Source organism: Hemiscyllium ocellatum, chromosome 43 (genome assembly GCF_020745735.1).
Source record: "Hemiscyllium ocellatum isolate sHemOce1 chromosome 43, sHemOce1.pat.X.cur, whole genome shotgun sequence".
NCBI lineage: Eukaryota > Metazoa > Chordata > Chondrichthyes > Orectolobiformes > Hemiscylliidae > Hemiscyllium > Hemiscyllium ocellatum.
In genome coordinates, this window is record NC_083443.1 from 26975570 (window position 1) to 27001668 (window position 26099).

Sequence of the window (26099 nt, forward strand, 5' to 3'; positions counted from 1 at the left end):
CCACTATCACCATGTCCAATAATTCCCTCAATTGCCAAAAATCTCGAAGCTCATCAATATGCCTGTTGAACATACCCTGTAAGGAAGGGTTGCTAGGAAACAGTTAATCGTATAGCTTTCCAGAATTTTTAGTTTTACCTCTTGATTGACAGGCAGATGATCTGGCTCATTGGTGGACTGTTAAGTGCTTTGTCTCATTATGTTGTTAAAGCTCATTATCTGGAGTGTGTTCCATGTGTCAAGTTTCTGTTGTTGTTTTTGCATGAATTCTTCTGTAGATTTCTGAGACTCTCTCTCATAATAGCAGCCCTTAGACTTCTATCCTGATACATATGCACTTGCTTTCACAGACAATTTAATGTCCAGGATAGATGAGCCAACTTAATGGTTGAATCCGAAAATGTACTAACTATTCAATTAATTTCCACAGAAGAATAAATGCCGCAATAATTCGAAGCATGATCATTTACGTAGCGATAAACAATGCAGCATTAATGCCAACATTGGGGTGCCAAGGCTAATGTGAGAGATTGGATCAATCAGGACTATGCAAACGTGAAGACTGCCAATGCTGGAGTTCAGAGTTAAGATTAGAGTGATGCTGGAAAAGTGCAACAGGTCAGGCAGCATCCTGGGAGCAGGGAAATCGACGTTTCGGGCAGAAGCCCTAAATCAGGAATTAGGATTTCCTGCTCCTCGGATTTCCTGCTCCTGCTGTGCTTTTCCAGCACCACTCTAACCTTAGCTCTGATCTCCAGCATCTGCAGTCTTCACTTTCGCCGCTCATTCCTGATGAAGGGCTTTTGACCGAAATGTTGATTTTTCCGGCTTTTCGGATGCTGCCTGACCTGCTGTGCTTTTCCAGCATCACTCTGATCTTGACTCAGTCAGGACTATGTCCACTGAATTTAAGAGAGTGAAGGGGATATCTTAGAAACCTATAAAAGTCTAACAGGACTAGGCAGAGCTAATGCAAGAAGGTTATTCTTGATGACTGGGGGGTCCAGAATTGGACCCAGTCTAAGGAGATGGGGTAAACCATTTAGCATTGAGATGCAGGGGTATTTTGTCACCCAGAAAGTGGTGATCCTGTGAAATTCTTTGCCCAAGAAAACCAAAGCATTGAATGTTTTCAAGAAGGAGGTGGATATAAGTCTTGGAGCTAAAGACATCAAAGGATAATGGGAGAAAGCAGGAACAGTCGGGTGATCAGCCTTGACCGTATTAAATGATTGAGTAGGTTCAAAGAGATGAGTGCTCTCCTCCTACTTGTGATGTTTCAATATACAAAATAGATCTGTTAATGTATCAATGCCTGAAATTTGAATGTGGCAGAGTGTGATGGTGGCTCCTGTATCTATTTCTAATCAGTAACATGTCTTTTATTCTAGTAAAGTGCCTCAAGGTGCTCCATGGGAGCGTGGCCAATCAGAGACGTATTAACATTGGTGACCAAAGACAGGCTGTACAGTGCAGAAAGAGAGGGAGGGAGAGAGAGGTAGAAAGGCAAAGGTGGTTTGCAGACAACTTTTTTTTAGATTAGATTAGATTACTTACAGTGTGGAAACAGGCCCTTCGGCCCAACAAGTCCACACCGACCTGCAACCCACCCATACCCCTACATTTACCCCTTACCTAACACTACAGGCAATTTAACATGGCCAATTCACCTGACCCGCACATCTTTGGACTGTGGGAGGAAACCGGAGCACCCAGTGGAAACCCATGCAGACACGGGGAGAACGTGCAAACTCCACACAGTCAGTCGCCTGAGTCGGGAATTGAACCCGGGTCTCGGGCGCTGTGAGACAGCCGTGCTAGCCACCGTGCCGCCCACCAATGTTGTAGGATCTTGGTGATTATTAGCTGAATGCATTGGCCACCATTAATAGAACAGTGAAAATGTGGCTACCAGAGACCGCAGTTGAAAGATAGTTGAGGTCTTTTGAGAGATACAGGGCCAAAGGGTATTGGGAAATAGGGAAAGGTGCAGGTATGAAACACCTCGTAGTAAATTTTAATAGTGACCCCTCGCCAGACTGGGAGCCGGTGTTGGCTAGCAAGTGTATGTGATGGGTGTATGAGATTCAATGCAAGGCCAAGTTTCAAAGCCACACTTATCTGTTTCCCCTGCATGGAGGTTCCCAAGCAAGCTCTTTAATAGTTTATCTATCTGGGGAAGTTTCTTTCTGCATCATGCCTTTTGGTCTTAAATTAACAATGGCTTCAACTCCCAGTCTTGAGAATCTGACTGCGTCTTCCTGGAGCCTAAATTTTCTCAGCCTCAACTAATCCCTTCAGGATATTAACCAAGTAATTCTGGTCTGGATCTTTTACTGGGGCATCATTTGTATGGGACTTCATTAACCGCCTTACTCTAAGGTAACCTATTTTTAACAGTTCTAAACAACATTCTCTCTTTCTCAGAAGCAACAAGGACGAAAGGAACATAATGCTGAGCATTATGTGACCCCTCACAAAATGATAGACTTTGGGTTGAAATAAATGACTTTTTCTGTTACCTAAATTGAGATATTCAAACACATTTAACTATAAAACTGTTTAGATCCTGTGTTCAAAAATGTTATTAACAAGTCAAATCCCAAAATAAAATCTAGCTTTGTAGATTTTTGTTTAGGTTTCAGTGAGGTGGCCGTTCACTGAAACAAGCAGGCAGTGTTTCAAATTTGGTTTTAATAATTCAGCAGAAGTATATTATGCACATATACTTCACACTTGAAGATTTCAAAACACATGATTAAAAAATCTCATTAGTGCCCAAAAAAGGTCATTAGTGCCTAAAATTTGGTCTTAAATTAACAGTGGCTTCAACTCCCAGTCTTGAGAATCTGATGGCCTCTTCCTCAAGCCTAAATTTTCTCAACTTCAAAGAATCCCTTCAGGGTTTTAAGCAAACAATCTGCTCTGGATCTTTTGCTGGGATATGACTTGTTTTAAAATAAATCACCTTAGCAGCAAAAATACTTACATGTTGACCCAATGAACCCCTTCAGACATTCAGAAAATCTACATGCCATGAAGTGAAATTTTAGAAAAGTCTGAAATCAAAAAATAAAAATGACATAAAAATAAATATGGATCACACAGCTTGCATCACTACACGTGGAAGCAATGTAGTTTTCTTGGGTAGATTAAATGTGTTTTGCGATTCTGTCTGTGAGCAATCAAAATTTAGTTGGTAAAATACATGCTGTTATTTTGGCATTTCACCAAAATAAGTTGTGGATTGCTCCTGAATATCCTTTGCTTTGTAACTACATTAGTCCTTTTTGACCAATGGAGCTGTCACCAAATCCACATCGTATAAGGCCAGTGTAATAATCAGTTTTAATGAAACTGGTTTGTCTTCAGGTATTATAAGTGCACCTCAGGAGAGCACTTGGTTAATGAAGCAACATTCAGGGGTCAAGATCTGTATCAATAGATTCTTATAGAAACAGTTCAGTAGCCTAGATTTGATTTATTAATATCACATGTACTGAGATACAATGAAAAGTTATTGTGCTAGCCAGGTAAATTATACCTTACGTAGGTACATCAGGGTAATAGAAAAAAATGCAGTATATAGTGTTACAGGTCCTGACAAGGTGCAGAGAAAGATTAAGTTTAATATGAGAGGACCATTGGTTGCGGCTCAGAAGCGAATTACGTCCTGAGCACAGTGAGGTATTTGGATGCTGAGATACTAGGCTACACACAGCAACGAGCTGATCTTTTCAAGCGGCTTCTTTGCATGCAGCTTCTGAAACTCAAAGGGGAAGGCATTCTGTGTGCTATGGTTGAGCAAAAGGCATCAGCAGATGAAGCCAGCATGTGCACCTCGTAAGCCCCAGCGTGGGGTAGGATCCTGCTTCCCAGCATCAAAGACACAACCCTGCTCTGAAAATTAACCAGGAGCCAACTCCAGAGTGCTACATTGGTGCGTACAAGCCCCCAGTGGCCCTGGTTTGATTTTTGTCCCACACAGACAGAAAGCAATCCTTCCTTTATGTATTTGAGCAATGTGTGCCTACTAACAGGATGTATGTGGAAGCCTCGGGCAGCCTGTAAATCTGTGCAAATTGGAATTTGATTAAGTTACATATCGTGGAGCCATGGGCTATTTAGACTTTAGATTCATGCTTGCATTTCTGTCACACTAGATTTCACCCATCCCTCTTCATCTAACTTTGTCTTCAATTCCTTTCTCCCTGGTGTTTATTTAGCTTCTCTTTTAAAATGCTGCTATGTTATTCACCACAGGGGTGGTATGAGGTTCTACATTCTCACCATATTCTCCTTACCAACCATTCAGAGGATGTGGGTGTGGCTGGCTGGGAATGACCATCCCTAATTACCCTTGAGGAGGAGGTGGTGACAAAAACAGAAATTGCTGGAACAGCTCAGTAAGCCTGGCATCATTTGTGGGGAGTCAATCAGAGTTGCCGTTTCAGGTCGAGTGACCCTTCCTAGGGGGAGTGGTGAGCTGAAAACCCAATGACTTTTCCTTCCAATCTGCTGGCTGGAATTGAACTGCTTCTTCACTGCTTCAGTCATAAGGGCTGTGAAGTCTCTTTTCCAAAACACACTCAGAATTGAGAGTTCTTGAATCCCTGCTGTCCCCTTGGTATAGGAACAACCATGCTGAAAATGTGTTGCTAGAAAAGCACAGCAGGTCAGGCAGCATCCAAGGAGCATGGTTGGAGCATCCTGAAGAAGGGCTCATGCCCGAAACGTCAACTCTCCTGCTCCTTGGATGCTGCCTGACCTGCGCTTTTCCAGCAACACATTTTCAGTTCTGATCTCCAGCATCTGCAGTCCTTGCTTTCTCCTATAGGAACAACCATACTGACATAAGGCAGGGAGGTCCAAGATATTGACCCAGCAACACTGAAAGAGTGGCAGTTTATTTCCAAGTATGTGACTTGGAGGCAAACTCTCAGGAAGTCATGTTACCATGCATCGGTTTAAGTGGTAGTGGGTTTGGAGGATGCTGTTGAAGGAGCCTTGCTGAATTTCTGCAGTCCATCCTATAGATAGTACACACTGCTGCTACTGAGCATTGGTGATGGAGAGAATGGATGCTTGTGCATATGGTGCTGATCAAGTGGGATGCTTTGTCCTTGGATGGTGTCAGGCTTCTTGAATGTCATTGGAGCAGCAGTCATCCAGTCAAATTAGTGGTATTCCATTAGCTTCCTGACTTGTGCCTTGTAGATGGTGGGCAGGCTTTGAGGAGTCAGGAGGTGATTCCATCTAGCTGCTTATTACAAGTGCAGTATTTGGCATTTTGCTCTTCCTACTGAAATATATCGCCTCACACTCAACTGTGTTGAAATTCCTTTGTCGACTTTGCACCCACTCTGCATTGTAAATACCTTCATTAAATTCAGACATCTTACTTAAGTTGCTTGCCCCATACAGTAGCGCCAAATGGAGATCCTGTTCAGAATCAGAGGCTCAGTATTGTGGGAAGATCTGGAGGAAGAGCACTTGGATGACACGATGAGTGAAATACAAATTATTTCTGTTTCACAGAGCTTCACGTTTTGGTGAATACAGTACTTAGTTGAGGGTCAGTTTTAAAAAGAAAACATTTGATTCTCCAGGGGAGATTCTCATTTACTATCCAAACATCATTGCACTTTACTTCGTTTAAATTATACAAAGCTTGAAATTAATTGTGGTTGTGAGATAGGCAATAAATGAGAATTTACACTTTATTAAGTGAAATATTGGTGTAATGAAAGGTCTGAGGTTTACATGCTAAATTTTTAAAGCCGTTTGCATTTCAAATTAGTGATTGGTCTATTTTTGTGAAGGAGTTTAAAAATTAATAGGTCATTCTTTAAACAACCAGGATTTAAAGCCAGTATGTGTCAGAGAGTGGATGACAGCTCTTGGAGTGTTAATGGAAGTTTGTTTATACTGTGAGGTTTGCAGCATTAGAGGGAAAACGTTCAGCCATTAGCTTCGAGCATGTGCATGCTTTTTATGAAAAATAAAATTAGTTTAAAAGCTTTATCATTCACTTTGAAGGAGACCTGACTGAAGCCAGATGTAATACAGTGTCTCTGAGGAAAGGAGATGTTTGGAATATTTTTTAAAAAAACGTTACCTCTGTGAAAGAGTGAAGTTTGTAAAACCTCCAGACCAGAAGTGTTTGGTTCAAATTCTGCAGCATAAACCCTCAGTTCTGAGTGTGTTTCGGAAAAAAGATTTCCCAGCTGGCATGACTAAAGCTGTGAAGAAGGAGTTCAATCAAGCCAGCAGATTGGAAGAAAAAGCCACTGGGTTTTCAGTTGTTGTGAAGGAATGGTGTGGGGTATCGATGAATTCTGTTTTATTGTTAAAACCAAATCTGCAGCATTGTGGGAAGATTTGAGAGCCGGGATAATGGATTTAAAGCAATTGGCAACAAAGCTAGAGACAACAGGAGGTAAACCTGTTCATGCATTAAGTGTTTAGGAGTGCCTGAGAGTGTGGTGGAGGCAGGTGCAGTGGAGACATTTAAGAGGGAAAAGTATGCAGGGCTGCAGGGAAAGATGGGAGATTGGGGTAAACTCGGTTGTTCTTGTAAGGTTCCGGGAATGGTGTAAACAACTGAATGGTTCTATGAAGTCAGTTGTAGCTGTGTTTTTATAACTTGAACCTTTTAATGTCAAGGTTAGTTGAAGCTCATTGGACCCATTCACACTACATTCAGTCTTCACACTTGAAGTCCTATTTTGCCTTTGCTGAGGTTTGTATTGTCTGCAGCAGCAGAGTCCTGTAGGGCTTTGCAATCCATCTTTCTCTGCCAATGTCTGTATTTGCTTTAGAGTGTTGCCAGCCAGCTGAGCGAGTTAGACAATACTGGTTAAATGAAGCTAACTACAATATACTGTGTGTGAAATGATTTGAGAGCTATAATATGAGCATTATGTAAATATAAGTCTTTACTGCAGTGTGTGTATTAAGTATTTGCTGGAAAAGGACTGACATTTATATTCCTGTGTCTCTCATTAGCGTTATTGCTCTCAAATATTTCAGCTGAGTGGACTATCTCTTAGCTCTACAACTTCACTCCATTGTTGAATTACACTGTACATTCTGTATCACTGCTGTGCTGTATTTAAGAACATGCAAACATTAGAGCAGGAGCAGCCTGTTTGACCCCAGTGCCTATTTCACCTTTCAATAAGGTCAAGACTGATCTGCTCATGTTTTGAATACCGCATTCCCGTCCATTCCAATAACCGTGTGTGCCTTTTTGTGTGTAGCGTCTACAAGAATTCTACAAGGCAGGAATTCACACAGACAGCACCTTCCAAACCCAAGACCACTGCTAACTAGAAGGAAAAGGGCAGCAGATATGTTGGAACACCACTCACACAAGTTCCATTCCAAGCCACATTGATTTGGAGATACATCACCATTCTTTCTCTGTAGCTGGGTCAAAATCCTAGTACTTTCCCCCTAACAGCACTGCCATTACCTACACCAAATAGACTGCAGTAGTTCGGACCCAGCTTACCATACCTTCTCAAGAATCATTAGAGCAAGGCGTTTGACAAGATTCTTCATGTTAGACTGATTAGCAAGATTAGATCATGTGGAATAGAGGGAAAACTAGCCATTTGGGTACAGAGGTGGCTCAAAGGTAGAAGACAGAGGGTGGTGGTGGAGGGTTGCTTTTCAGACTGGAGGCCTGTGACCAATGGAGTGCCACAAGGATCAGTACTGGGTCCACTGCTTTTCGTCATTTATAAAAAATGATTTAGATGTGACTGTAGGAGGTAGAGTTAGTAAGTTTGCAGATGACACCAAAATTGGAGGTGTAGTGGATAACACAGAAGTTTACCTCAGAGTACAACGGGATCTTGATCAGATGGGCCAATAGGCTGAGGAGTGGCAGAATGAGTTTAATTTAGATAAATGTGAGGTGCTGCTTTTTGGAAAAACAAATCAGGGCAGGCTTGTACGCTTAATAGTAAGGTTCTAGGGAGTGTTGCTTAACAAAGAGACCTTGGAGTTCAGGTTCATAGCTCCTTGAAAGTGAAGTCACAGACAGATAGGATAGTGAAGGAGGTGTTTGGTATGCTTTCCTTTATTGGTCAGAGTATTGAGTACAGGAGTTGGGAGGTCATGTTGCGGCTGTACAGGACGCTGGTTAGGCTATGTTTGTCTGCATTTCAGGTTTTGGAAAGATGTTGTGAAACTTGAAAGGGTTCAGAAAAGATTTACAAGGATGTTGTCAGGGTTGGAGGATTTGAGCTATAGGGAGAGGCCGAATAGGCTGGGGCTGTTTTCCCTGGAGCATTGGAGGCTGAGGGGTGACCTTATAGAGGTTTGTAAAATTATGAGGGGCAAGGATAAGGTAAATAGACAAGGCCTTTTTTGTGGGGTGGAGGAGTCCAGAACTAGAGCGCATAGGCTTTGGGAGAGAGGGGAAAAAAAATTAAAAGGGACCTGAGGGGCAACTTTTTCACGCAGAGGGTGGTATGTGTTTGGAATGAGCTGCCAGAGGAAGTGGTAGAGGCTGGTAATTACAACGTTTAAAAGGCACCTGATGGGTATATGAATAGGAAGGGAGTGGAGGCATATGGGCCAAATGCTGGCAGGTGGGACTAGCTTAGGTTGTGATAGCTAGTCAGTATGGATGAGTTGGACTGAAGGGTCTGTTTCCATGCTGTTCATCTCTATGACTTAATGAGTCAATGACTTAACTCTGAGTTCCTTCTATACTTCGTCATCAATTACATGACCTTGAACTCACTGACTGAGGGAGGTGATGGAAGCAGATTCCTCAGTCAGCAATTGAATACATTCTGTGTCTGGGAGAAAGTTTCAGCTCAGTGGGGAAAGAGCACAGGAGGGCGATGTTTTGTGTAGGCCCTCAATCAAGAAAAACACCCAGCTGCAGCAGCTTGGCTGAATGGCCTTCTATGCTCGGATTTTATATGCGACCAGGGTATATTTCAGCACATCATTTAGAACGTAATTCCTAATATGAGTTGTTAGCTTTGTATGTGCCAGCACAGCTCCTCACAGATGGTTTGCACTCATGTTTTCATGTTGATGGGTTTGGTTTATGCAGAGGCCTCAATTGCTAAGCTCCAGCCATCTGCTGTACTGTACTGTTTTTTTCCTGATGAATAGTTGAGGTAACCTTTATTTAACTTTACCTGCTGAATTCACGTACATTGATGTCACAGACAGAGGCCATAAACGTATGGATGATAATGGAGTAGTGCAGGTTAGATGGGCTTTAGACTGGCTTTGCGGATCAGGTCGGCGCAACATCGAGGGTCGAACTGCGCTGTGATGTTCTGTGTTGTTATCGTATTTGCTCTGGTGCTTGTTGGAGGTCAGTCACCTCAACTCCAGGACATCTCTGCAGGAGTTCCTCAGGATAGTGCCCTAAGCCCAACCACCTCTAACTGTTTCATGGATGAACGCCTCTCTATCATAAGATTAAGTGTAAATATTCAGCCGATTGCACAATGTTCAGTGCCATTTAGAAATTAGGATAGTACAGGCCCTTTGGCCCTCAATATTGTGTTGACCTACACTATTGCAACTCCTCAGATACTGAAGAGTTCCATGCTCATGTGCAGCAAGACCTGGACAACATTTGGGCCTAAGCTGACATGTGGCAAGTGATGTTTACACCACACCAGTGCTGAGCAAGCCCCGAAAGCTAAAATGTAGCCATTGCCCTTTGATGCCCAACACTAAACCCCTCAGGATGTTGATAGAGAGGGATAATCATTGACCAGAAACTGAACAGGACTGTTGCTGCAAACAGAAGCAAGTGACTGTCCATCGGATAACTCAATTTGGGGGCTGCTTTTCAGGAAGAGTCATCCTTTTTAGGGGGCATAAGTTATTTTCAGCACTATGTAAATATTCAGTGAAATGTAAATTGTTATTCACCCCCATTTTAGTGAAAAATTGAAGTGTATTCTATTTCAGAGGCACTTGAGTGGGTTTTTCTGATTTAGGAGTAGTGCATGAAAAAAAAATTGTTATAAAAAACAACAGTACTGTTTAATAGTTTAATTATAATATCTGTGTAGTTTTATAGTTAAATCAGCAGCTACTCAGGGAGCAGCTTTGTGAAGGATACCTTAGTCAATGTGAGTTTTTACTATTGTATCTTGAGATTTGTAGTACGGAGTCATAGAGTGATTTCTCTGAACAACTGTCGAGGCCCTTTGGCCCATTTGTGTCCGTACTCAATCATACAATCCCGACAGCATGGAAACAGGCCAATTGGCCCATCAGGTCCACAGAACATCCCACCCAGACCCCACCACCCCCACCCCATCCCTGTAACCCTACATTTCCCATGGCTAATCCATCAAACCAACATTTTTCTGGATACAATGGACGATTTCCCATGGCCAGTCCTCCTAATCTACACCTCTCTGGACTGTGGGAAGAAGCCAGAGTACCCGGAGGAAACCCACGCAAACACGGGAAGAATGTGCAAACTCCACCCAGACTGTTGCCCAAGTGTGGAATTGAACCTGGTACTGGTACCATGAGGGAGCAGTGCTAACCACTGAACCACAAAGCCTGTTCTCCTCATCCTTCAGATTGTTCCTATTGGATACTTATCCAGTTCCCTTTTGAGGGTTATTCATGAATCTGCTCCCATCATCCTTTCAAGCTGTGCATTCCAGTATGTACCTCACTGTTTCATTGTTTTTTTTAACTCCTCGTGTCACCTCTGAGTCGTCTTAGCACAGCTAAATTGCCCATAGTGCTAGGTGTATTAGTGAGAGGGAGATGGGTCTGGGTGGATTGCTGTTTGGAAATTCAGTGTGCACTACTTGGGCCTGTTTCCACACTGTAGGGAATCTGATTTAATCTAATTTCCTTACTCTCTCTATCAAAGTCATTCATGATGTTGAGCGGTTCAAGTGAAATCAAACCACGTGAAATCAGGTCGCCCTTTGATTGAGTCACAGAGAGGTGCAGCGCTGAAACAGACCCTTTGGTCCGACTCTTCCATGCCGACCAGATATCCTAAATTAATCTACTCCCATTTGCCAGCATTTGGCCCATATCCCTCCAAACCCTTCCTATTCACATAGTCATCCAGATGCCTTTAAAATGTTGTAATTGTCTCAGCCTCCACCACTTCCTCTAATTCCATACATGCACCACGCTTTGAATGAAATGTTGCCTCTTAGGTCTCTTTTATATCTTTCTCCTCTCACCCTAATCCTATGCCCTCTAGTTCTGGACTCCCCCGCCCCAGGGAAGAGACTTTGTCTATTGTACTCTGAGGCAACCTTCTTCGTTGTCCCCTACACCTCCAATTTTGGTGTCATCTGCAAACTTACCAACCGTACCTCCTACGTTCACATCCAAGTCCTTTATATAAATGGTGAATAGTAGTGGCCCTAGCTCCGATCCTTGTGGTTCACCGCTGGCCACTGAATCTTCTCTTATCTGTGTGTTTCAGTTTCCTAAGCCTCTGAGTAAGAGCTGAAGAGAAATCTCTGAGGACTGAATGTTCAGAATCAAACCCTCGGTAAGATTGTTGGTTTAGTACAGAAACGCTGTTCCTTCAGGATTTAAGTAAGAGCTCGAACCTTTTCTCTTGATGTCCTGTTCACTGATTTTTATACTGGCTAACTACCCGTGGTACATTTGTCATTGTATGATCCACTGACAGTGGTTAGCCATCAGTAAAGAAAAGCAAGTCATGCGTTTATATAGAATTAGAATTAGATTCTGTTGTCACATGTGCTTAATTGGAATACATGAGTACAGTGAAAAATGTACAAAGTCGCTATTGTCTGGTGCCATCTTGGTTATAAGATCAGGGTTTTTGAAAAAAAACAGCAGAGATAAAAGGTAAGCAAAACATCCAGATCTTGAAGCCTAAGTCTTCTCGTCTTCAAGGTGTTCAGAACCACAGATGCAAGCACCCAAGCCCAACCGTGGCCTGGAGTCTCGTAGAGTCCGTGAGACTTGCATCAATTGCTGTGAGGAGCTGCTTTCTTGTTGCTGCTGGTTAAAGATCGTGTTGGTGGCCTTGGAAGGTGCTGGGGAATAGCAGATCCAGTGCAAGTGGCAGGAAGGCTACCACGCAGTAAGCTCAACATTCAACAGGGTTTCTTTAGAGGATTGTGTCAAACGGGTGTATTTCTCCTAGAGGTATGATACTGGGGATGCTGAATTCATATCTGAAGCAACGACAAAGAAAATTCAACATGAATCTTTTAAAATTCTAGTTTCAAGGATTTGTGTTTTCTTGTCCTTAGGAAATCGTCAAGATAAAGGAGGAAGAGTAAGCAGGAAGCACTGTTTTCTGTAAGTGGTAAGTCCTATTTGCATTTCGATTCCAACACTACAGTCTTGTCGGGATGCTTTGGAATAATATTGATGTGGTATTCAGGTCAACCCAATCTGATGGCACGTACACTTTGGTAGGAGGCAGTTGAGTTCTGTGTGAGTACTCTTTGAATCCCTACAGTGCAGAAACAGGCCATTCAGGCCAATGGGTCCATCCTGACTCTCCATAGAGTACCCCATCCAGACCACAGAACATCATTTGGATTAATAGTCAATGATAATGCTACCATAAGGCCCATCATTTTCCTAGGAATATAAATCATTGAATATAAAAGTCCATAACTGAATGGGATGATTTGCTACGAGAGTACTTTTAGTCGAGGACAGGTTATAAGCGATCATTGATTTGTTGGTTTCAGGTTACCAACTCTCCAGAGCATCCAAGCATCTTCAGGAGTTAACGTTTAATCTTGGGGTCACGGCAGCTAATAATCCCCTATCTTCCCCCCCCCCCCCCCGCCCCAACAAAAAGAACGCCATGAGGGTGTCAGACTGTCTTTTAAAGGAAGATATTTGTGAAAACGTCACCTGTTGAAATTTATATGATGGGCAAACCAAATGTTTGGGTTTTTTTGGGTCAGTAAACAAATTAGGTGCAAGTCAGAAGTGATAATAAGTTGGTTGTTTAATTTTGCAATGGTAATGGCAGAGAAACGTTCAAAATTCAATGCTGTGACTCCCTGAAAAATGGCAACTGCAGCAGCCTATGGAACAATTTGGAAATGCAGTATTGTTCCTACGTTTCTTCGCAGGATGCACTGGTGCATTGCTTCGATCTCTCTTCACTGAATTAATCAGAATTTCCATTTAATGCTGTAAGTCTTGCTGTAAAGTATATCTTGCTTTGCACCTTGTTAAATGAGGTGTAACTGTTATAAAATGGATTATTAAATTCACAATTACTACCAATCACCCTCACTGGTCCTGAAAAGGTAATATTATATTTGTGCCAGGTTTACTAAATCATAATGGTAAAATTCCTGTGACAAAAATCATATTAATTTTAAAAGGCTGTTTGTCTTTGGTTAGCTTCTCTCAATGTGATGATACAGTTATTTTGTTATCTGAAAGCTTAAATTAAATTGCAAGTTTTTAAGCATCTCAAACCTCATGGTTTGCTGTTTGTAAATACTTTGATTTGTTAGAATCACACAATCCTTGCAATATGGAAGCAGGTCATTCAGCCCATTGAGTCCAAACCATACCTTTGAAGAGCATCCCACCCAGATCCACCATTTCCAACAGCTAATCCTGCACATCCCTGGAAACTATGGGGCAGTTTATCATGGCCCATCCACCTAACTTGCACATCTTCGGGTGTGGGAGAAAACTGGAGCACCCAGAGGAAACCTACACAGACACTGGGAGAATGTGCAAACTCTGCATGGACAGTTGCCTGAGGATGGAATTGAACCAGGGCCCCTGCCGCTGTGAAGCAGCACTGAGCTAACCACTGTGCCACCATACCACCTGCAGGTTATCTGCCTCCTTTCTGGTATCATTGTTGTTTTGTATGAAGACTCTTTGTATGGTATCAGATTTAAACTGCCGCAGAAGACAAGGCAACTCGGAGGCTGCTGGATGTTTGTTGGGAACTCCACTGTGAGTTCCCTTGTTTCGACACTGACCATAAAATCCAGGCCAGTGAGTGAGTTTTCGGTTGGCTGTGAAAAGGAGAGAAATGATTAGGTTGGATGTGACTGATGACTGTTGGCAGGAATCTGAAGGTAGTTGGAGGTGGGAGGTCACTTCACAACCCCTCCAGTGACACATGCGATCAGTGTCATCCATCCAGCTGTCGCAGGAGGAAGCCATGAGGCTGCTGTTTTGCTCGTGATGTTGGCTGGTGCATTCAGGCTGTGGTTGTAATCTCTGCACTCGGTGTGCACAGTGCAAGTCTGTTGGCATGGTGACAGAGCTGTGTCATGTACGTGATCCATCTGCCCTTTAAGCACTCACTTGGAAAGGAGGTCTTGTTTATATAAAATAAAACACCCGAGTGGCCAACAGAACTGAAAATGTCACAGCAGCTTTCTGATAATGAGTTTGCGATTGCCAGGCAACAGAAGTTGCAAATTCAGACAATGATGTGGCAACTCTGCTTTGGTATAATTGTTCAAGATACCTTTCCATTCATTCTTGCCATTGTCTGTCCTCAGTTTTGGACTGAAAATCTGAAAATAAATCAGCCTCAGAGGCAAGACACCTTGACAAATGAGCCATCTAGCAGACTCAGGACAGCACGGTGGCTCAGTGGTTAGCACTGCTGCCTCGCAGCACCAGGGACCAAGGTTCGATTCCACCCTCGGGTGACTGTCTGTGTGGAGTTTTCATGTTATCCCCGTGTCTGCGTGGGTTTCCTCTGGGTGCACTGGTTTCATCTCAGCCCAAAGATGTACAGGTAGGTTGGATGGGCCCTGGTAAATTGCACCGTAATGCCCAGGGATGTGTAGGCTAGGTCGGTTAGCTACCAGGTTACAGGGACAAGGTACGGGGATGGGTCTGGGTGGGATACTCTTCAGAGGATCGGTGTGGATGTATTGGGTCAAATGGCCTGTTCCTCTGTGGCCAGGGAATCTATTCTTGCGCATGAGTCTCAATTTAATGCTGCAGTGCTCGCCAGTGACCAGAATACAGGACCAGATGTTATGGACCAGATCAGACCCCCTCAAAACGTATTAAGAAGGTAGCCTATTTCAAAGGTAAAAACAAAGTACTGTGTTCCAGATGCAATTCAATTGGTCAAACTACTTGATGTTAAGCAAAACACAATTTGTTCAAACACTATAGTTAAAATACAATAAAAAAAGCGGAACTTAGAATACCAGAACTCAACTAGATAACTTAACAGAATAATACTGAACAGTAACAGTTCCAATATAGTAACATCCCATAAATGCACCCTTGGCAAAAGGCAAATTTCGAAAACCGATAGGATTGCATCTAAGACGATCAGCAAGAAAATGCGACATACAACAGCTCCCCAGAGAGAGTGAGTGTAACAGCTGAGAGAGATTGACTGACTGTCTTCTAATCCTGCTGAGACCCCAGCAACAATCGCTGAAAGCTAAACTCAAATCCTGTATCTGAGAATGCTTCACCCCACCCACTCAGGCTGCTTCTATTGTTCCAACCCTTTTTTAACAAAGTCCTAAGCCTCACAAGTTGTTTACCTTCTATTACACTGCTCTTAACCTGTCCTGTCCCAATCTCTCTCTCCAAGAAACCAAGACAAAACCACCTCTTCAAGCCACAGATGGTCACATAGGATACTGCCAGAGGCTTTGGTCTGAGAGGTTCTGGATCAGTGGTGCTGGAAGAGCACAGCAGTTCAGGCAGCATCCAAAGTGCAGCGAAATCGACGTTTCGGGCAAAAGCCCTTCAGGATTAAAGGCAGTGAGCCTGAAGCGTGGAGAGATATGCTTCAGGCTCACTGCCTTTATTCCTGATGAAGGGCTTTTGCCCGAAACGTTGATTTCGCTGCACTTTGGATGCTGCCTGAACTGCTGTGCTCTTCCAGCACCACTGATCCAGAATCTGGTTTCCAGCATCTGCAGTCATTGTTTTTACCTTGGTCTGAGAGGGCACTGGGTAAGATTCTTAACCTCCCTGCCTGCCTCCATCCCACACACCTCCCCTCCCCCAACACTCCAACCATCACGTCCAGCATGGGGTCCCAGACTGTGGACTAGGTAGCTGGCTCCCCAGTGGAAATTGATGCCTGTACATATACCTGCCTGGACAGTTCAACTCTTGATCCAGTTCCTAACCCAGCGTCTACTCATGTCCAATCTATGAATATGAATGGTCTCTTACCCAAGAGAAAGCACCTGATTCCCAGTGCGCCTTACCAAGGGCTTGGCATACATTTAGGATGCAGGGAAGACCTCTTGAGGCAGCACAGTGGCTCAGTGGTTAACATTGCTGCCTCACAGCGCTAGGGACCCAGGTTTGATTCTAACCCCTGGGCCACTGTATGGAGTCTGCACATTCTCCCCATGTTTGCATGGCTTTCCTCCCACAGTCCAAAGATGTACAGGTTAGGTGGATTGGCCATGCTAAATTGCCCATAGTGTCCAGGGATGTGCAGGCTGGGTGGATTAGCCATGTTTTATTGCCCCTCGTGTCCAGGGATATACGTGCTGGGTGGATTAACCATGGGAAATGCAGGGTTACGAGGATAAGGTTGGACTCTCTTTGGCAGGTCAGTGCAGACTCGATGGGCTGAATGGCTTCTTTCTGCACTGTCGTGATTCTCTGATTCTTGGTTTGAATTATTGGCTGAAATTCCAATAAAATCGCAAATGTGACGGTTTGTTGCATATGAAACAACTGAGCATTGGAAAATGCCATGTCGGGTGGCATTGTTGTTTTCTGACAGTAAACACAGCTGCTTTAAGGCTGAATTCTTGAATCCTTTTAAATATACCATGCTAAATTCTGCTGAAATGTAGCAGTTGTTGGAAGTGAAGTGAAGTGAAGTGGTTTTTGTTCACTTTTGGTTGTCTGTGCTGCCGTGTTGAAGCATCAGCCTTTACAATAACGTGAAAGTAAAATGGTGTAATACATAAATCCAGGAGTAGGACCTGTTTGTAAATGAACCGCATGTTGTATGAATCTCCACATACTGACATTGATATTTCAAAGTAATGAACCAACCATCGAATTGCATCACAAGTTAATTGTTTGCTGAGGATGATGTTGAGGAGTTCACTGCTCGTTCAAAGGGTACAGCACAGCAGGAGGCTCTTTGGTCCTTTAAATCTGTGCTGGCTCTTTCAAACAGCAATCCAGTTAGACTCACTGTCTCTTTCTTTCCCCATCTCTCTGCAATCTATTGAATGGGTTTATTGAACAGCGCGGTATTGTTTGATGGGTAAGCATTTTTCTCATTTGCCTACTGGAGCAGACTGCTGTACTGGCAGCTTGCACTGTAGTGGCATGTGTCGATATATTGTGCGACACCACACAGCTCAAGACTGAAGACTGAAGGATAAAGCTGCCAAATTTCACTACACAGCCCCACACACTTTAAAATAAAAGGTATGGGTTGGTTTCCACGGGCAACAGGCATCCTTTCCTTTATCTCCAGCTCTCCATAGTAAACAAAATGAAAACTACTACTTTGCAACACTGGACAGAACTTTAACTGTTGCTTCATGGACAAATTGAAGTCATACGAACCGTGTTTGTACCCTCCTCCGTCTCCCAGCTATGAATATATCCTGTGGAAGGGGAAGGTACACTTGCCATTTTGTAGCGCCTTTCCTGACTTCAAGTATGTCCACCAGCAACTGATGAAGGGCTTGTGCCCGAAACGTTGAATTTCCTGTTCCTTGGATGCTGCCTGACCTGCTGCGCTTTAACCAGCAACACATTTTCAGCTCATCAGCAACTAATGACAAATGGAGTGCTTCTCCGGTGTAGTTGTTGCATGTGACATTGAATTTGCATGCATCATGCTCCTATTTGATAGCACTGAAATTAATGACCAGCTGAACCCTGGGCTGAGGAATAAGTATGGTTAATGATACCTGGGTTCTCACCTTTTTGGAATAGGACCATGGGATCTTTTGCACTTTGCCAAACACTCCCACAGCTGTGAAGCAATTTGGGCATTCTAAAATTGGTGCTACATAAATGCAAGTCTTTAGTCAGAGATGAACGCAAGGGTATATGTGAGTGCATTGATCCAAGGATGTAATTTTTAAGAGCTTGTCTTTATCATAGACCTTCAATGGCCAATTTGCTTGGCGTGTCCTGAAGCTAATAACCTTGAAACTAAAATATCAGTCTGGGGAAAGATATCAATGAACAAAGCCATTGGTTTGTGCAGGAAAGTGCTGCAAGTTGTGGAATATAATCTTCAAAACTTGAAATTTCTGGTAATATGAGAGGGATTTCAGTTTTTTTTCTTCATTAGCCAGTGACCCTACTTTGAAATAGATGAAACCTAGGTCTGCAATCCCCAAAATGCCTTTATAGTGACTGCAGGCCTGTGTAACAAATGGGGACATCTGACTTGTTCAGTTACCAATAAACCACCAGACCCCAGTGTCCTTTTATTTTGTTGATCTTAATTTTGAACTGTAATGTGGAGATGCCAGCGTTGGATTGGGATACACAAGATTAGAAGTCTCCTGACACCAGGTTATAGTCCAACAGGTTTATTTGAAAGCTTGCTGGCTTTGGCTGTGATGACCATGTCTTTTGGAAGAATACAATTTTATCTAAGGTGAGGCAGGTCATTATATCAAAGCAATAAAAAGCAGGGGTGGGTGGTGGGGGAAGATAGGTTGTGGGTGCAGCGCTGCTGAGAGTGGGGGGGAGTGCTGGGGATTATTCGATGAAAGACACTTGATCACGATCTTTAATCCAATTGGATTTTTAAAAATCAATCTCTTCTATTTGTGGCACATAGTTTTAGTCTGGCCCACAAGTGGCAGTATCCTTTCAATGTCTATCCCGTCAAACCCTTATATTACATTCTATATAACTTCCAGTGAAAACACTTTTCTGTCTCGCTATTGTGTAATTCTATTGGGAGTGGAGCAGTCAGTTCAGTTTTCTGTAACAAAATACCTCCATCGCTCTGTCTCTCCAGGACCAGCCCCCTGCTGGTGTAGCTCGGCTGAGGTTCAGAGTGATCATTTCACAGTTGTCTTTTGGGGATGTTTTATTTGATCTGTTATTGATTTATGTCTCCGTATGTAGGAGGAAATTTCAAAGTTTGTGGATGATATAAAACTTGGGAGTATCATAAACGGTGAGGAAGACTGTGTAGAACCGCGAAAGAACACGGGAGTGGGTGAGGGGTGGAAAGATGGCAGGTGAAGTTGCATGTAGCGAGTCATAGAGTCATAGAGATATACTGCACAGAAACAGACCCTTCGGTCCAACTTGTCCATGCCGACCAGATATCCCAACCCAATCTAGTTCCGCCTGCCAGCACCTGGCGCGTATCCCTCCACACCCTTCCTCTTAATATACCCATCCAGATGCCTTTTAATTGTGATTGTACCAACCTCCACCACTTTCTCTAGCAGCTTATTCCAAGCACGAATCACCCTTTGCATGAAAAAAGTTGACCCTTAAGTCTCTTTTACGTCTTTCCCCTCTCACCTATGCCGTCTAGTTCTGGACTCTTCCACCCTAGGCAAAAAAATTGTCTATTTACCCTATCTATGCCCCTTATGATTTTGTAAACCTCTATAAGGTCACCCCTCAGCCTCCGATGCTCCAGGGAAAACAGCCCCAGCCTATTCAGCCTCTCCCTATAGCTCAAATCCTCCAACCCTGGTAACATCCTTGTAAGTCGTTTCTGACCCCTTTCAAGTTTCACAACATCTTTCCAATAGGAAGGAGATCAGAATTGCATGCAATATTCCAACAATGACCTAATCAATGTCCTGTACAGCCGCAATATGACCTCCCAACTCCTGTACTCAATACTCTGACCAATAAAGGAAAGTATACCAAACACCTTTTGCTACCAAGAACATGGAGATGCAGTCTTAGATATGGGGTGATGATTCTAAAAGATGTGCAGGTGCAAAGAGATATGTATAGTTATGGACCAGATTTAGAAGATAGTCTAGACTCTTAATGTTTGCTTATTTTAAAGGTGGTATGTTCCAGATGCAATTTGATTGGTCAAACTACTGATTTAAAGCAAGGCGTGCTTTATTTATCTACTATAGTTGAAATACAACAAAAGAAAGAAGGAATTGAAAGAACTTGGCTCTATTGGAAAGGTTAACAGAATAACAGATACAGTAACTGTTACTAATTAACTGTTCTAATATAGCAACATCCCATAAACATACCCTTGATGAAAGGCAGATTCAAAAAATAGATGGTGTCCCATGTAACTGCAGTAGCAAGAAGGGCTGTAACCGAGAGAGGGGAGAAAAACAGCTTTCACTTCAAGAAAGCTAAAGCTAAGATCCTTGGTTCTGTGGGAGCTTGACCACACCCATTCAGGCTGCTTCTATTGTTCCAACTTAATATTTAAAACAAAAATCCAAGGTCTTGCACACTGTTTATGTTCTTCCAGTCTGCTGGCTGCCTCTCATTCAATCTCTCTCTTAAAACAAACCAGGACAAAATACACCTCTTAAAGCCATAGTATTGTCACGATATACATAAGTCATTAAAGGTAAAGAGCACTGTTAATAAAGTATACAGCATCATTAATAGGGGTATAGAGACTAGAGTGGAAAGGCATTAGTTAAACGCCAGCTGGAGTACAATGTACAGTTCTGAGTACCACACTTTAGACAGGAACTGAATGCATTTGGAGTGCAGACGAGGTTACGAGAATGCTGACCAGTCTTCCCAACAACAAGGGATGATTGGTTAGGCTGGGGTCCTTAGAGTTGAGATGGCTGAGGAATGAATATCAGAGTGTAGAAAATAGTGAGGGGACTTGGATAGAATAGGCAATGACGACCTGTTTCCCCTGAGTGGAGAGGTCAATTATCATGAGCTCAGAATGAAGGTGACTGGTAGAGGATTAGGAAGGATCTAAGAAAAATACTTTCCATCCAGAGGTTTCCTTTGGTGAAGGAGCAGCGCTCCAAAAGCTAGTGCTTCCAAATAAACATGTTGGGCTATAACCTGGTGTTGTGTGATTTTTAACTTGATATTCATGGTGTGACTGATGGTGCGTTATGCGTTCTCCTGTGTTCCTCCTGTCAGAATCTTAACACTATTTCAGTTATCCTGTACAATGCCTTCCATTGCACGTGTTCCTCCTCACCAATCGTGTGCACCACTCCCTCCCACTACTTCAATTGTTTTGCGATCTTCAGAGATGCGGCCTGTTTGCAGAAGTTAATGTTTGCGTTTGAATATTACGAGAAATAGTTCTGTCTCCGTAGAGCTATCGTGCGAGAGGATGGTAATTTGCTGCTAGCAATCCCAGGTCACAGAGTGAAAAGGTGACAGATTTCTCTCTCCTGTGTGAACCTTCAGGAGGAAGGCGATATTTCTGAATTCTGGTGCGTTTCGGAGATTGGAATAAAGTGGGTTATGAGGGTGTATGTTGGTGAAGGGTGGATGGGGAGGGGAAGAGGGGGCACAGAGGAAGTTGAGTCAGGATGCTGTGGTCTGTCTTCCCCTGTTCCTCAGTTTCATCTGTAGCTGCTCTGTTTTGTGCCTGGTGAGATGGATTGAGATGAGTAGTTGTGTAAGACGACATTCCCATTTTGCTGATTGATGAGCAACTTGAAGTGTTTAGTGCGAAGCCAGCAAACGCTCAGTCTTGACCATGTGAACAGCACGTACCAATCTTAAAAGTGCAAATAGGATCTGCTGGCAGGTTTGGTGAGTCTCAGAAGTCAATTTCCAAGCTTTCACCTTGAACAGCTTCTTTTTATTCCTGTTCAGTCTTATTTGACAATGGTTTGTTTCTACCCTCTGCAGCAGAGACAGTTATACAACGTGACATGGGTGGACCTGTTGTTTATAAGAATAAGATTTGATATGTACCAAAAACACATCCATGGTCCGTTATTTTCTTTTTGATTTGATAGGTTTCTCTGTTTACTTTTCGAAACCAGTGGAGACCCACAAAGCGTTTGTGATGAAATTAATATTTTCATTGCAACAAACACTTCTTTACAATCATGGAGATGTACACCAAGGAAACAGACCCTTCGGTCCGACTTGTCCATGCCAACCAGATATCCTAAATAAATCTAGTCCCATTTGCCAGCATTTGGCCCATCTCCCTTTTAAACCCTTCCTATTCATATACCCATCGAGAGACCTTTTTAAGTTGTAATTGTACCAACCTCCACCACTTCCTCTGGCAGCTCATTCCATATGTGCATCGCCCTCCACGTGAAAAAGTTGTTCCTTTGATCCCTTTTAAATCTTTCCCATCTCGCCTTAAACCTACGCCTTCTAATTCTAGACTCCCCCAGCCCAAGGAAAGACCTTGTCTATTTACCTTTCCGTGCCCCTCATGATTTTATCAACCTCTAGGGTCACTCCTCAGCCTCTGGCACTCCAGGGAAAATAGCCTCAGCCTATTTAGCCTCTCCCTATTCCTGTAATTCCTTGTTCTGGGCTCCCTGGCCAGGGGAAATTATCATCCCTGCATTTAATCTGTCCTGTCCTGTCAGAGTTTTATATGTTTCGATGAAATCACCTCACATTCTTCTAAACCCCACAGGAATGGCGAGAGTTGTCTCTCGTGCTTTATAGTCTATGGCTTTTTAAAAATTATTCATTCATGGGCCAGATCAGCATTTACTGCCCATCCCTAATTGCCCAGAGAGGAGTTCAGAGTCAACCACATTGCTGTGGATCTGGAGTCACATGTAGGCTAGCCCAGGTAAGGATGACAGATTCTTTCCCTAAAGGGCCTCAGTGAGTCAGCTGGATTTTTCTGACAATCGACAAGGGATTCATGGTCATCATTAGACTCGTAATTCCAGATTTCTATTGAATTCCAATTCCACCATCTGCTGTGGTAGGATTCCAACCCTGGTCCTGCAATATTACCTGGGTCAGCAGTCATATACATAGTTACATACATTCATACATGTGTACATGCATATGGACATTCCAATCTCCCTCCTTCGCTTGTTACAGACTCAATATTATTTGAAGAATAACCACTGATCCTTCAGAAGAGCCTGCTGAAACCTTTCAGCATCTTCCATCAAAAGTCCTCCTAATTACCAAATTTCATGGTCAAGTCCTTGACTAGGATTCAAGTGACTGTTCCTCTCTTGAGCCTGTTTTCTGTAGTAGCATGCTGTTTGCAGGTTTTTTTTCGCCAAGCTTGGGTTGTTGAGATTGAGTGTGCGTCTTGAGGTACACTGACCCACTGTCTGTGAGGTGGAACATAGCAGAAACTGAAAACTCACAACCACCGTCTTCTCTGGACATACTGCAAGTCATGCAATTAAAAAAAAATTGTAACTCACTGGAGTTTAGAATAATGACGGGGATCTTAGAGAATTAGAAAAACTCCTGATGGGTCTGGACAGGCTAGGTGCGGGAAGAATGTTTCCGATGTTGGGGAACTCCACAGTCTAAGAATAAGGAGTAAGTCATTCAGGACTGAGATGAGGAAGAATTCCTTCATTCAAAGAATTGTGAACCTGTTGAATTCTCTGCTATGGGAAGCTGTTGGGGGTCAGTTTGTTAGATATATTTAAGAGGGAGCTGGATGTGGTCCTTGCAGCTAATGGGATCATGGGTATGGGGAGAAGGTGGGAATGGGAGACAGAGAATGTTACCATGGTCAGCCATGATCAAACTGAATGGTGATGCAGGCTTGAAGGGCTGAATGGCCTACTCCAGAACCTATTTTCTATGTAAAAGGAGCTAATCATATTTGAATCTTTGCTGAATTAATTGGCACATTTGTATAAATTAGCTTTGCTATGGATAAAGTGAGGGCATTCTATTATGACAGATAATTTACTTTATTACTGATGGGTGGCTAAATCTCCCTGATTCTATTAACAGGTGACAAGTGCTTGACTTTCATAGGAACACGGGAAACCGAGAAAATTTAATGCTCGTGTTGAATAATTTAGTTCTGTTCGAGTTTTGTATTTGCTACTTGTCTGACTGCCGGGAAGCAAGGAATTTGCCTCTCAGTGAGATGTTCGCTTAAACTCGTCATCAAATCTGTGTCTCTGTTGTTCGAAGAGAAGCAACAATCTGTTCATTTTAAATGGGTTATCACCTCCATTAAAATAGCAATGGGAGCAATTTAACATGTGCGTGCTAATGTGAGTGACTGACTAATTTCCAGACAAATTGTTCCTTACTGTCATGACTATCTGCGTGTCTGCCATTTCAATATGACTGGCTATATATAATATATATGGTAACCTTGGCATTTTCTAAGATGTCCTTGATCTAAACAATTGCACTTGGGTTGTTTTTAAGCAGTGATGTTAGGTCACAGTGTAGGTCACTTATATTCTTTAATGGTTTGACTTTGCCTCTTATATTACAGTGATGCTCTCCCTATGTTAACAAGAGAGCAGGGCTAAAGCCTGCAGTTATTAAAAATGATGGATACGTTTAACCCTTAACTCCCTGTGACCCTCAGAAGCTGTTCTGTTAATTGCACTTGACCAGCACCCACTGTTACGGTTCCCTCATGTTGCCCAGTGCTTGGTGAGCAATTAAGATACAATTACTCCTCTAATGAATTCATCAATCAAAATAAATCAAATTAATGGGAAAAATAATAGACACCAAGCTTCCTTTTTCCGATGTCAATTTCTCGCTGGCGACCTTACAATCCAGCGGTGATATATTAGTCCTGTGCTGAATGTTTACAAAAGCAGTCGATTTGAGTACATTGGTTAGAATTCATACTTGTTCTACAGCTCCAGAGACTTACAAACTACTTGGAAGTTTGTCGCTATTTCAGTTTGCTTCTCCAGTTCAGGACTAAATTCTGCTTCCATTTTTTTTCCTTTGCCTGACTGAGGGCAAAACATGCATTTGTGTGGCACCTTCTGTGGCCTCAGGTCACTCCAAAGCACCTCAGTTAGTGAAGTACTTACTGTTGTAATTTCCTTGCTTTCCTAATTTGTACTGTGGAGCTTTTAGCTTTTTTCTTTATTTCTCTATTTTTGTACCGAATCTATTTTAGTGCCCTCAATTTGTGACTAGGTGCTTCGTACCAAGATGGTGCCGTGTGTGGGTGACATTATAAACATTTCACTGTACTCATGTACTGAAGTACAGAATCACATGTAATAATAAAACATACAGTAATTCTAATTCTAATCATGGCTATTGGTCTGACCTGTAGCAAATGGACCATGGCAGTTCAAGAAGGTAGATAATACCAGCTTCTCAAGGGCATTGACTCATGGGTGATGAATGTTGGCCTTGCCAAGGGTGCCCACATCCACGGATCACAGAATCCCTCCAGTGCTGAAAGAGGCCATTTGGCCCATCAAGTCTGCACTGACTTTCTGAAGTGCATCCTACTCACCCCCAACATTTACCATAGCTAACCCACCTGGCCTGGACATGATGTGGGGCGACTGAGTATGGCCAGCCCACCTAACCTGCATATCCCTGGACACGACAGGGCAATTTAGCATGGCCAATACACCTGCCCTGCACATCTTTGGACTGTGGGAGGAAACCAGAGCACCTGGAGGAAATCCATGCAAACATTGGGAGAATGTGCAAACTCCACACAGTTGCCCCAGGTGGGAATTGAACCCGGGTCCCGGGTGCTGTGAGACAACAGTGCTAACTACTGAGCCTCTTGCCATCCTATCCCCTTGCACGAGTGAGGAAAGAAAACTCGGCAGCTAGTTGGCACATTGGAAATTCTCACAGGCCGCAATCTGATTGGATAATTTGTTTTTAGTGGCATTGACCTGGAAGATATATATGGAAAAGGTCAAGACAGACTTGTATTTGCATAACACCATTTAATTTCACAGACCACGTTACAGTCAGAGTAGTTTTTAATAAAGTAAAGAACTGCGGATGCTGAAAATATGAAACAAAAACAGAAATTGCCCGAGAAACCCAGCAGGTCTGGTAGCATCTGTGGAGAGAAATCAGAGTTAATGTTTCAGATCCAGTGACACCCCTTCAGAATTAGTAGCGGCAAGGAAAAGGTGATATATATGCTGAAGGTGGGGTAAAAAGACTGAGCAGATAGAACATAGAACATAGAAAAATACAGCGCAGTACAGGCCCTTCGGCCCTTGATGTTGCGCCAATCCAAGCCCACCTAA

The 26099-nt window shown here is 43.0% G+C and overlaps 1 long non-coding RNA gene across 1 annotated transcript in view; it reads left to right on the top strand.

Moving 5' to 3' along the window:
- The window catches only part of LOC132835036 (uncharacterized), a 428224-nt gene that overhangs the window by 239629 nt on the left and 162496 nt on the right, over nt 1–26099 (top strand). Inside the window, exon 3 of the long non-coding RNA XR_009647266.1 lies at nt 12264–12319. This is a non-coding gene — a long non-coding RNA (uncharacterized LOC132835036). The remainder of the gene's footprint in view (nt 1–12263; nt 12320–26099) is intronic.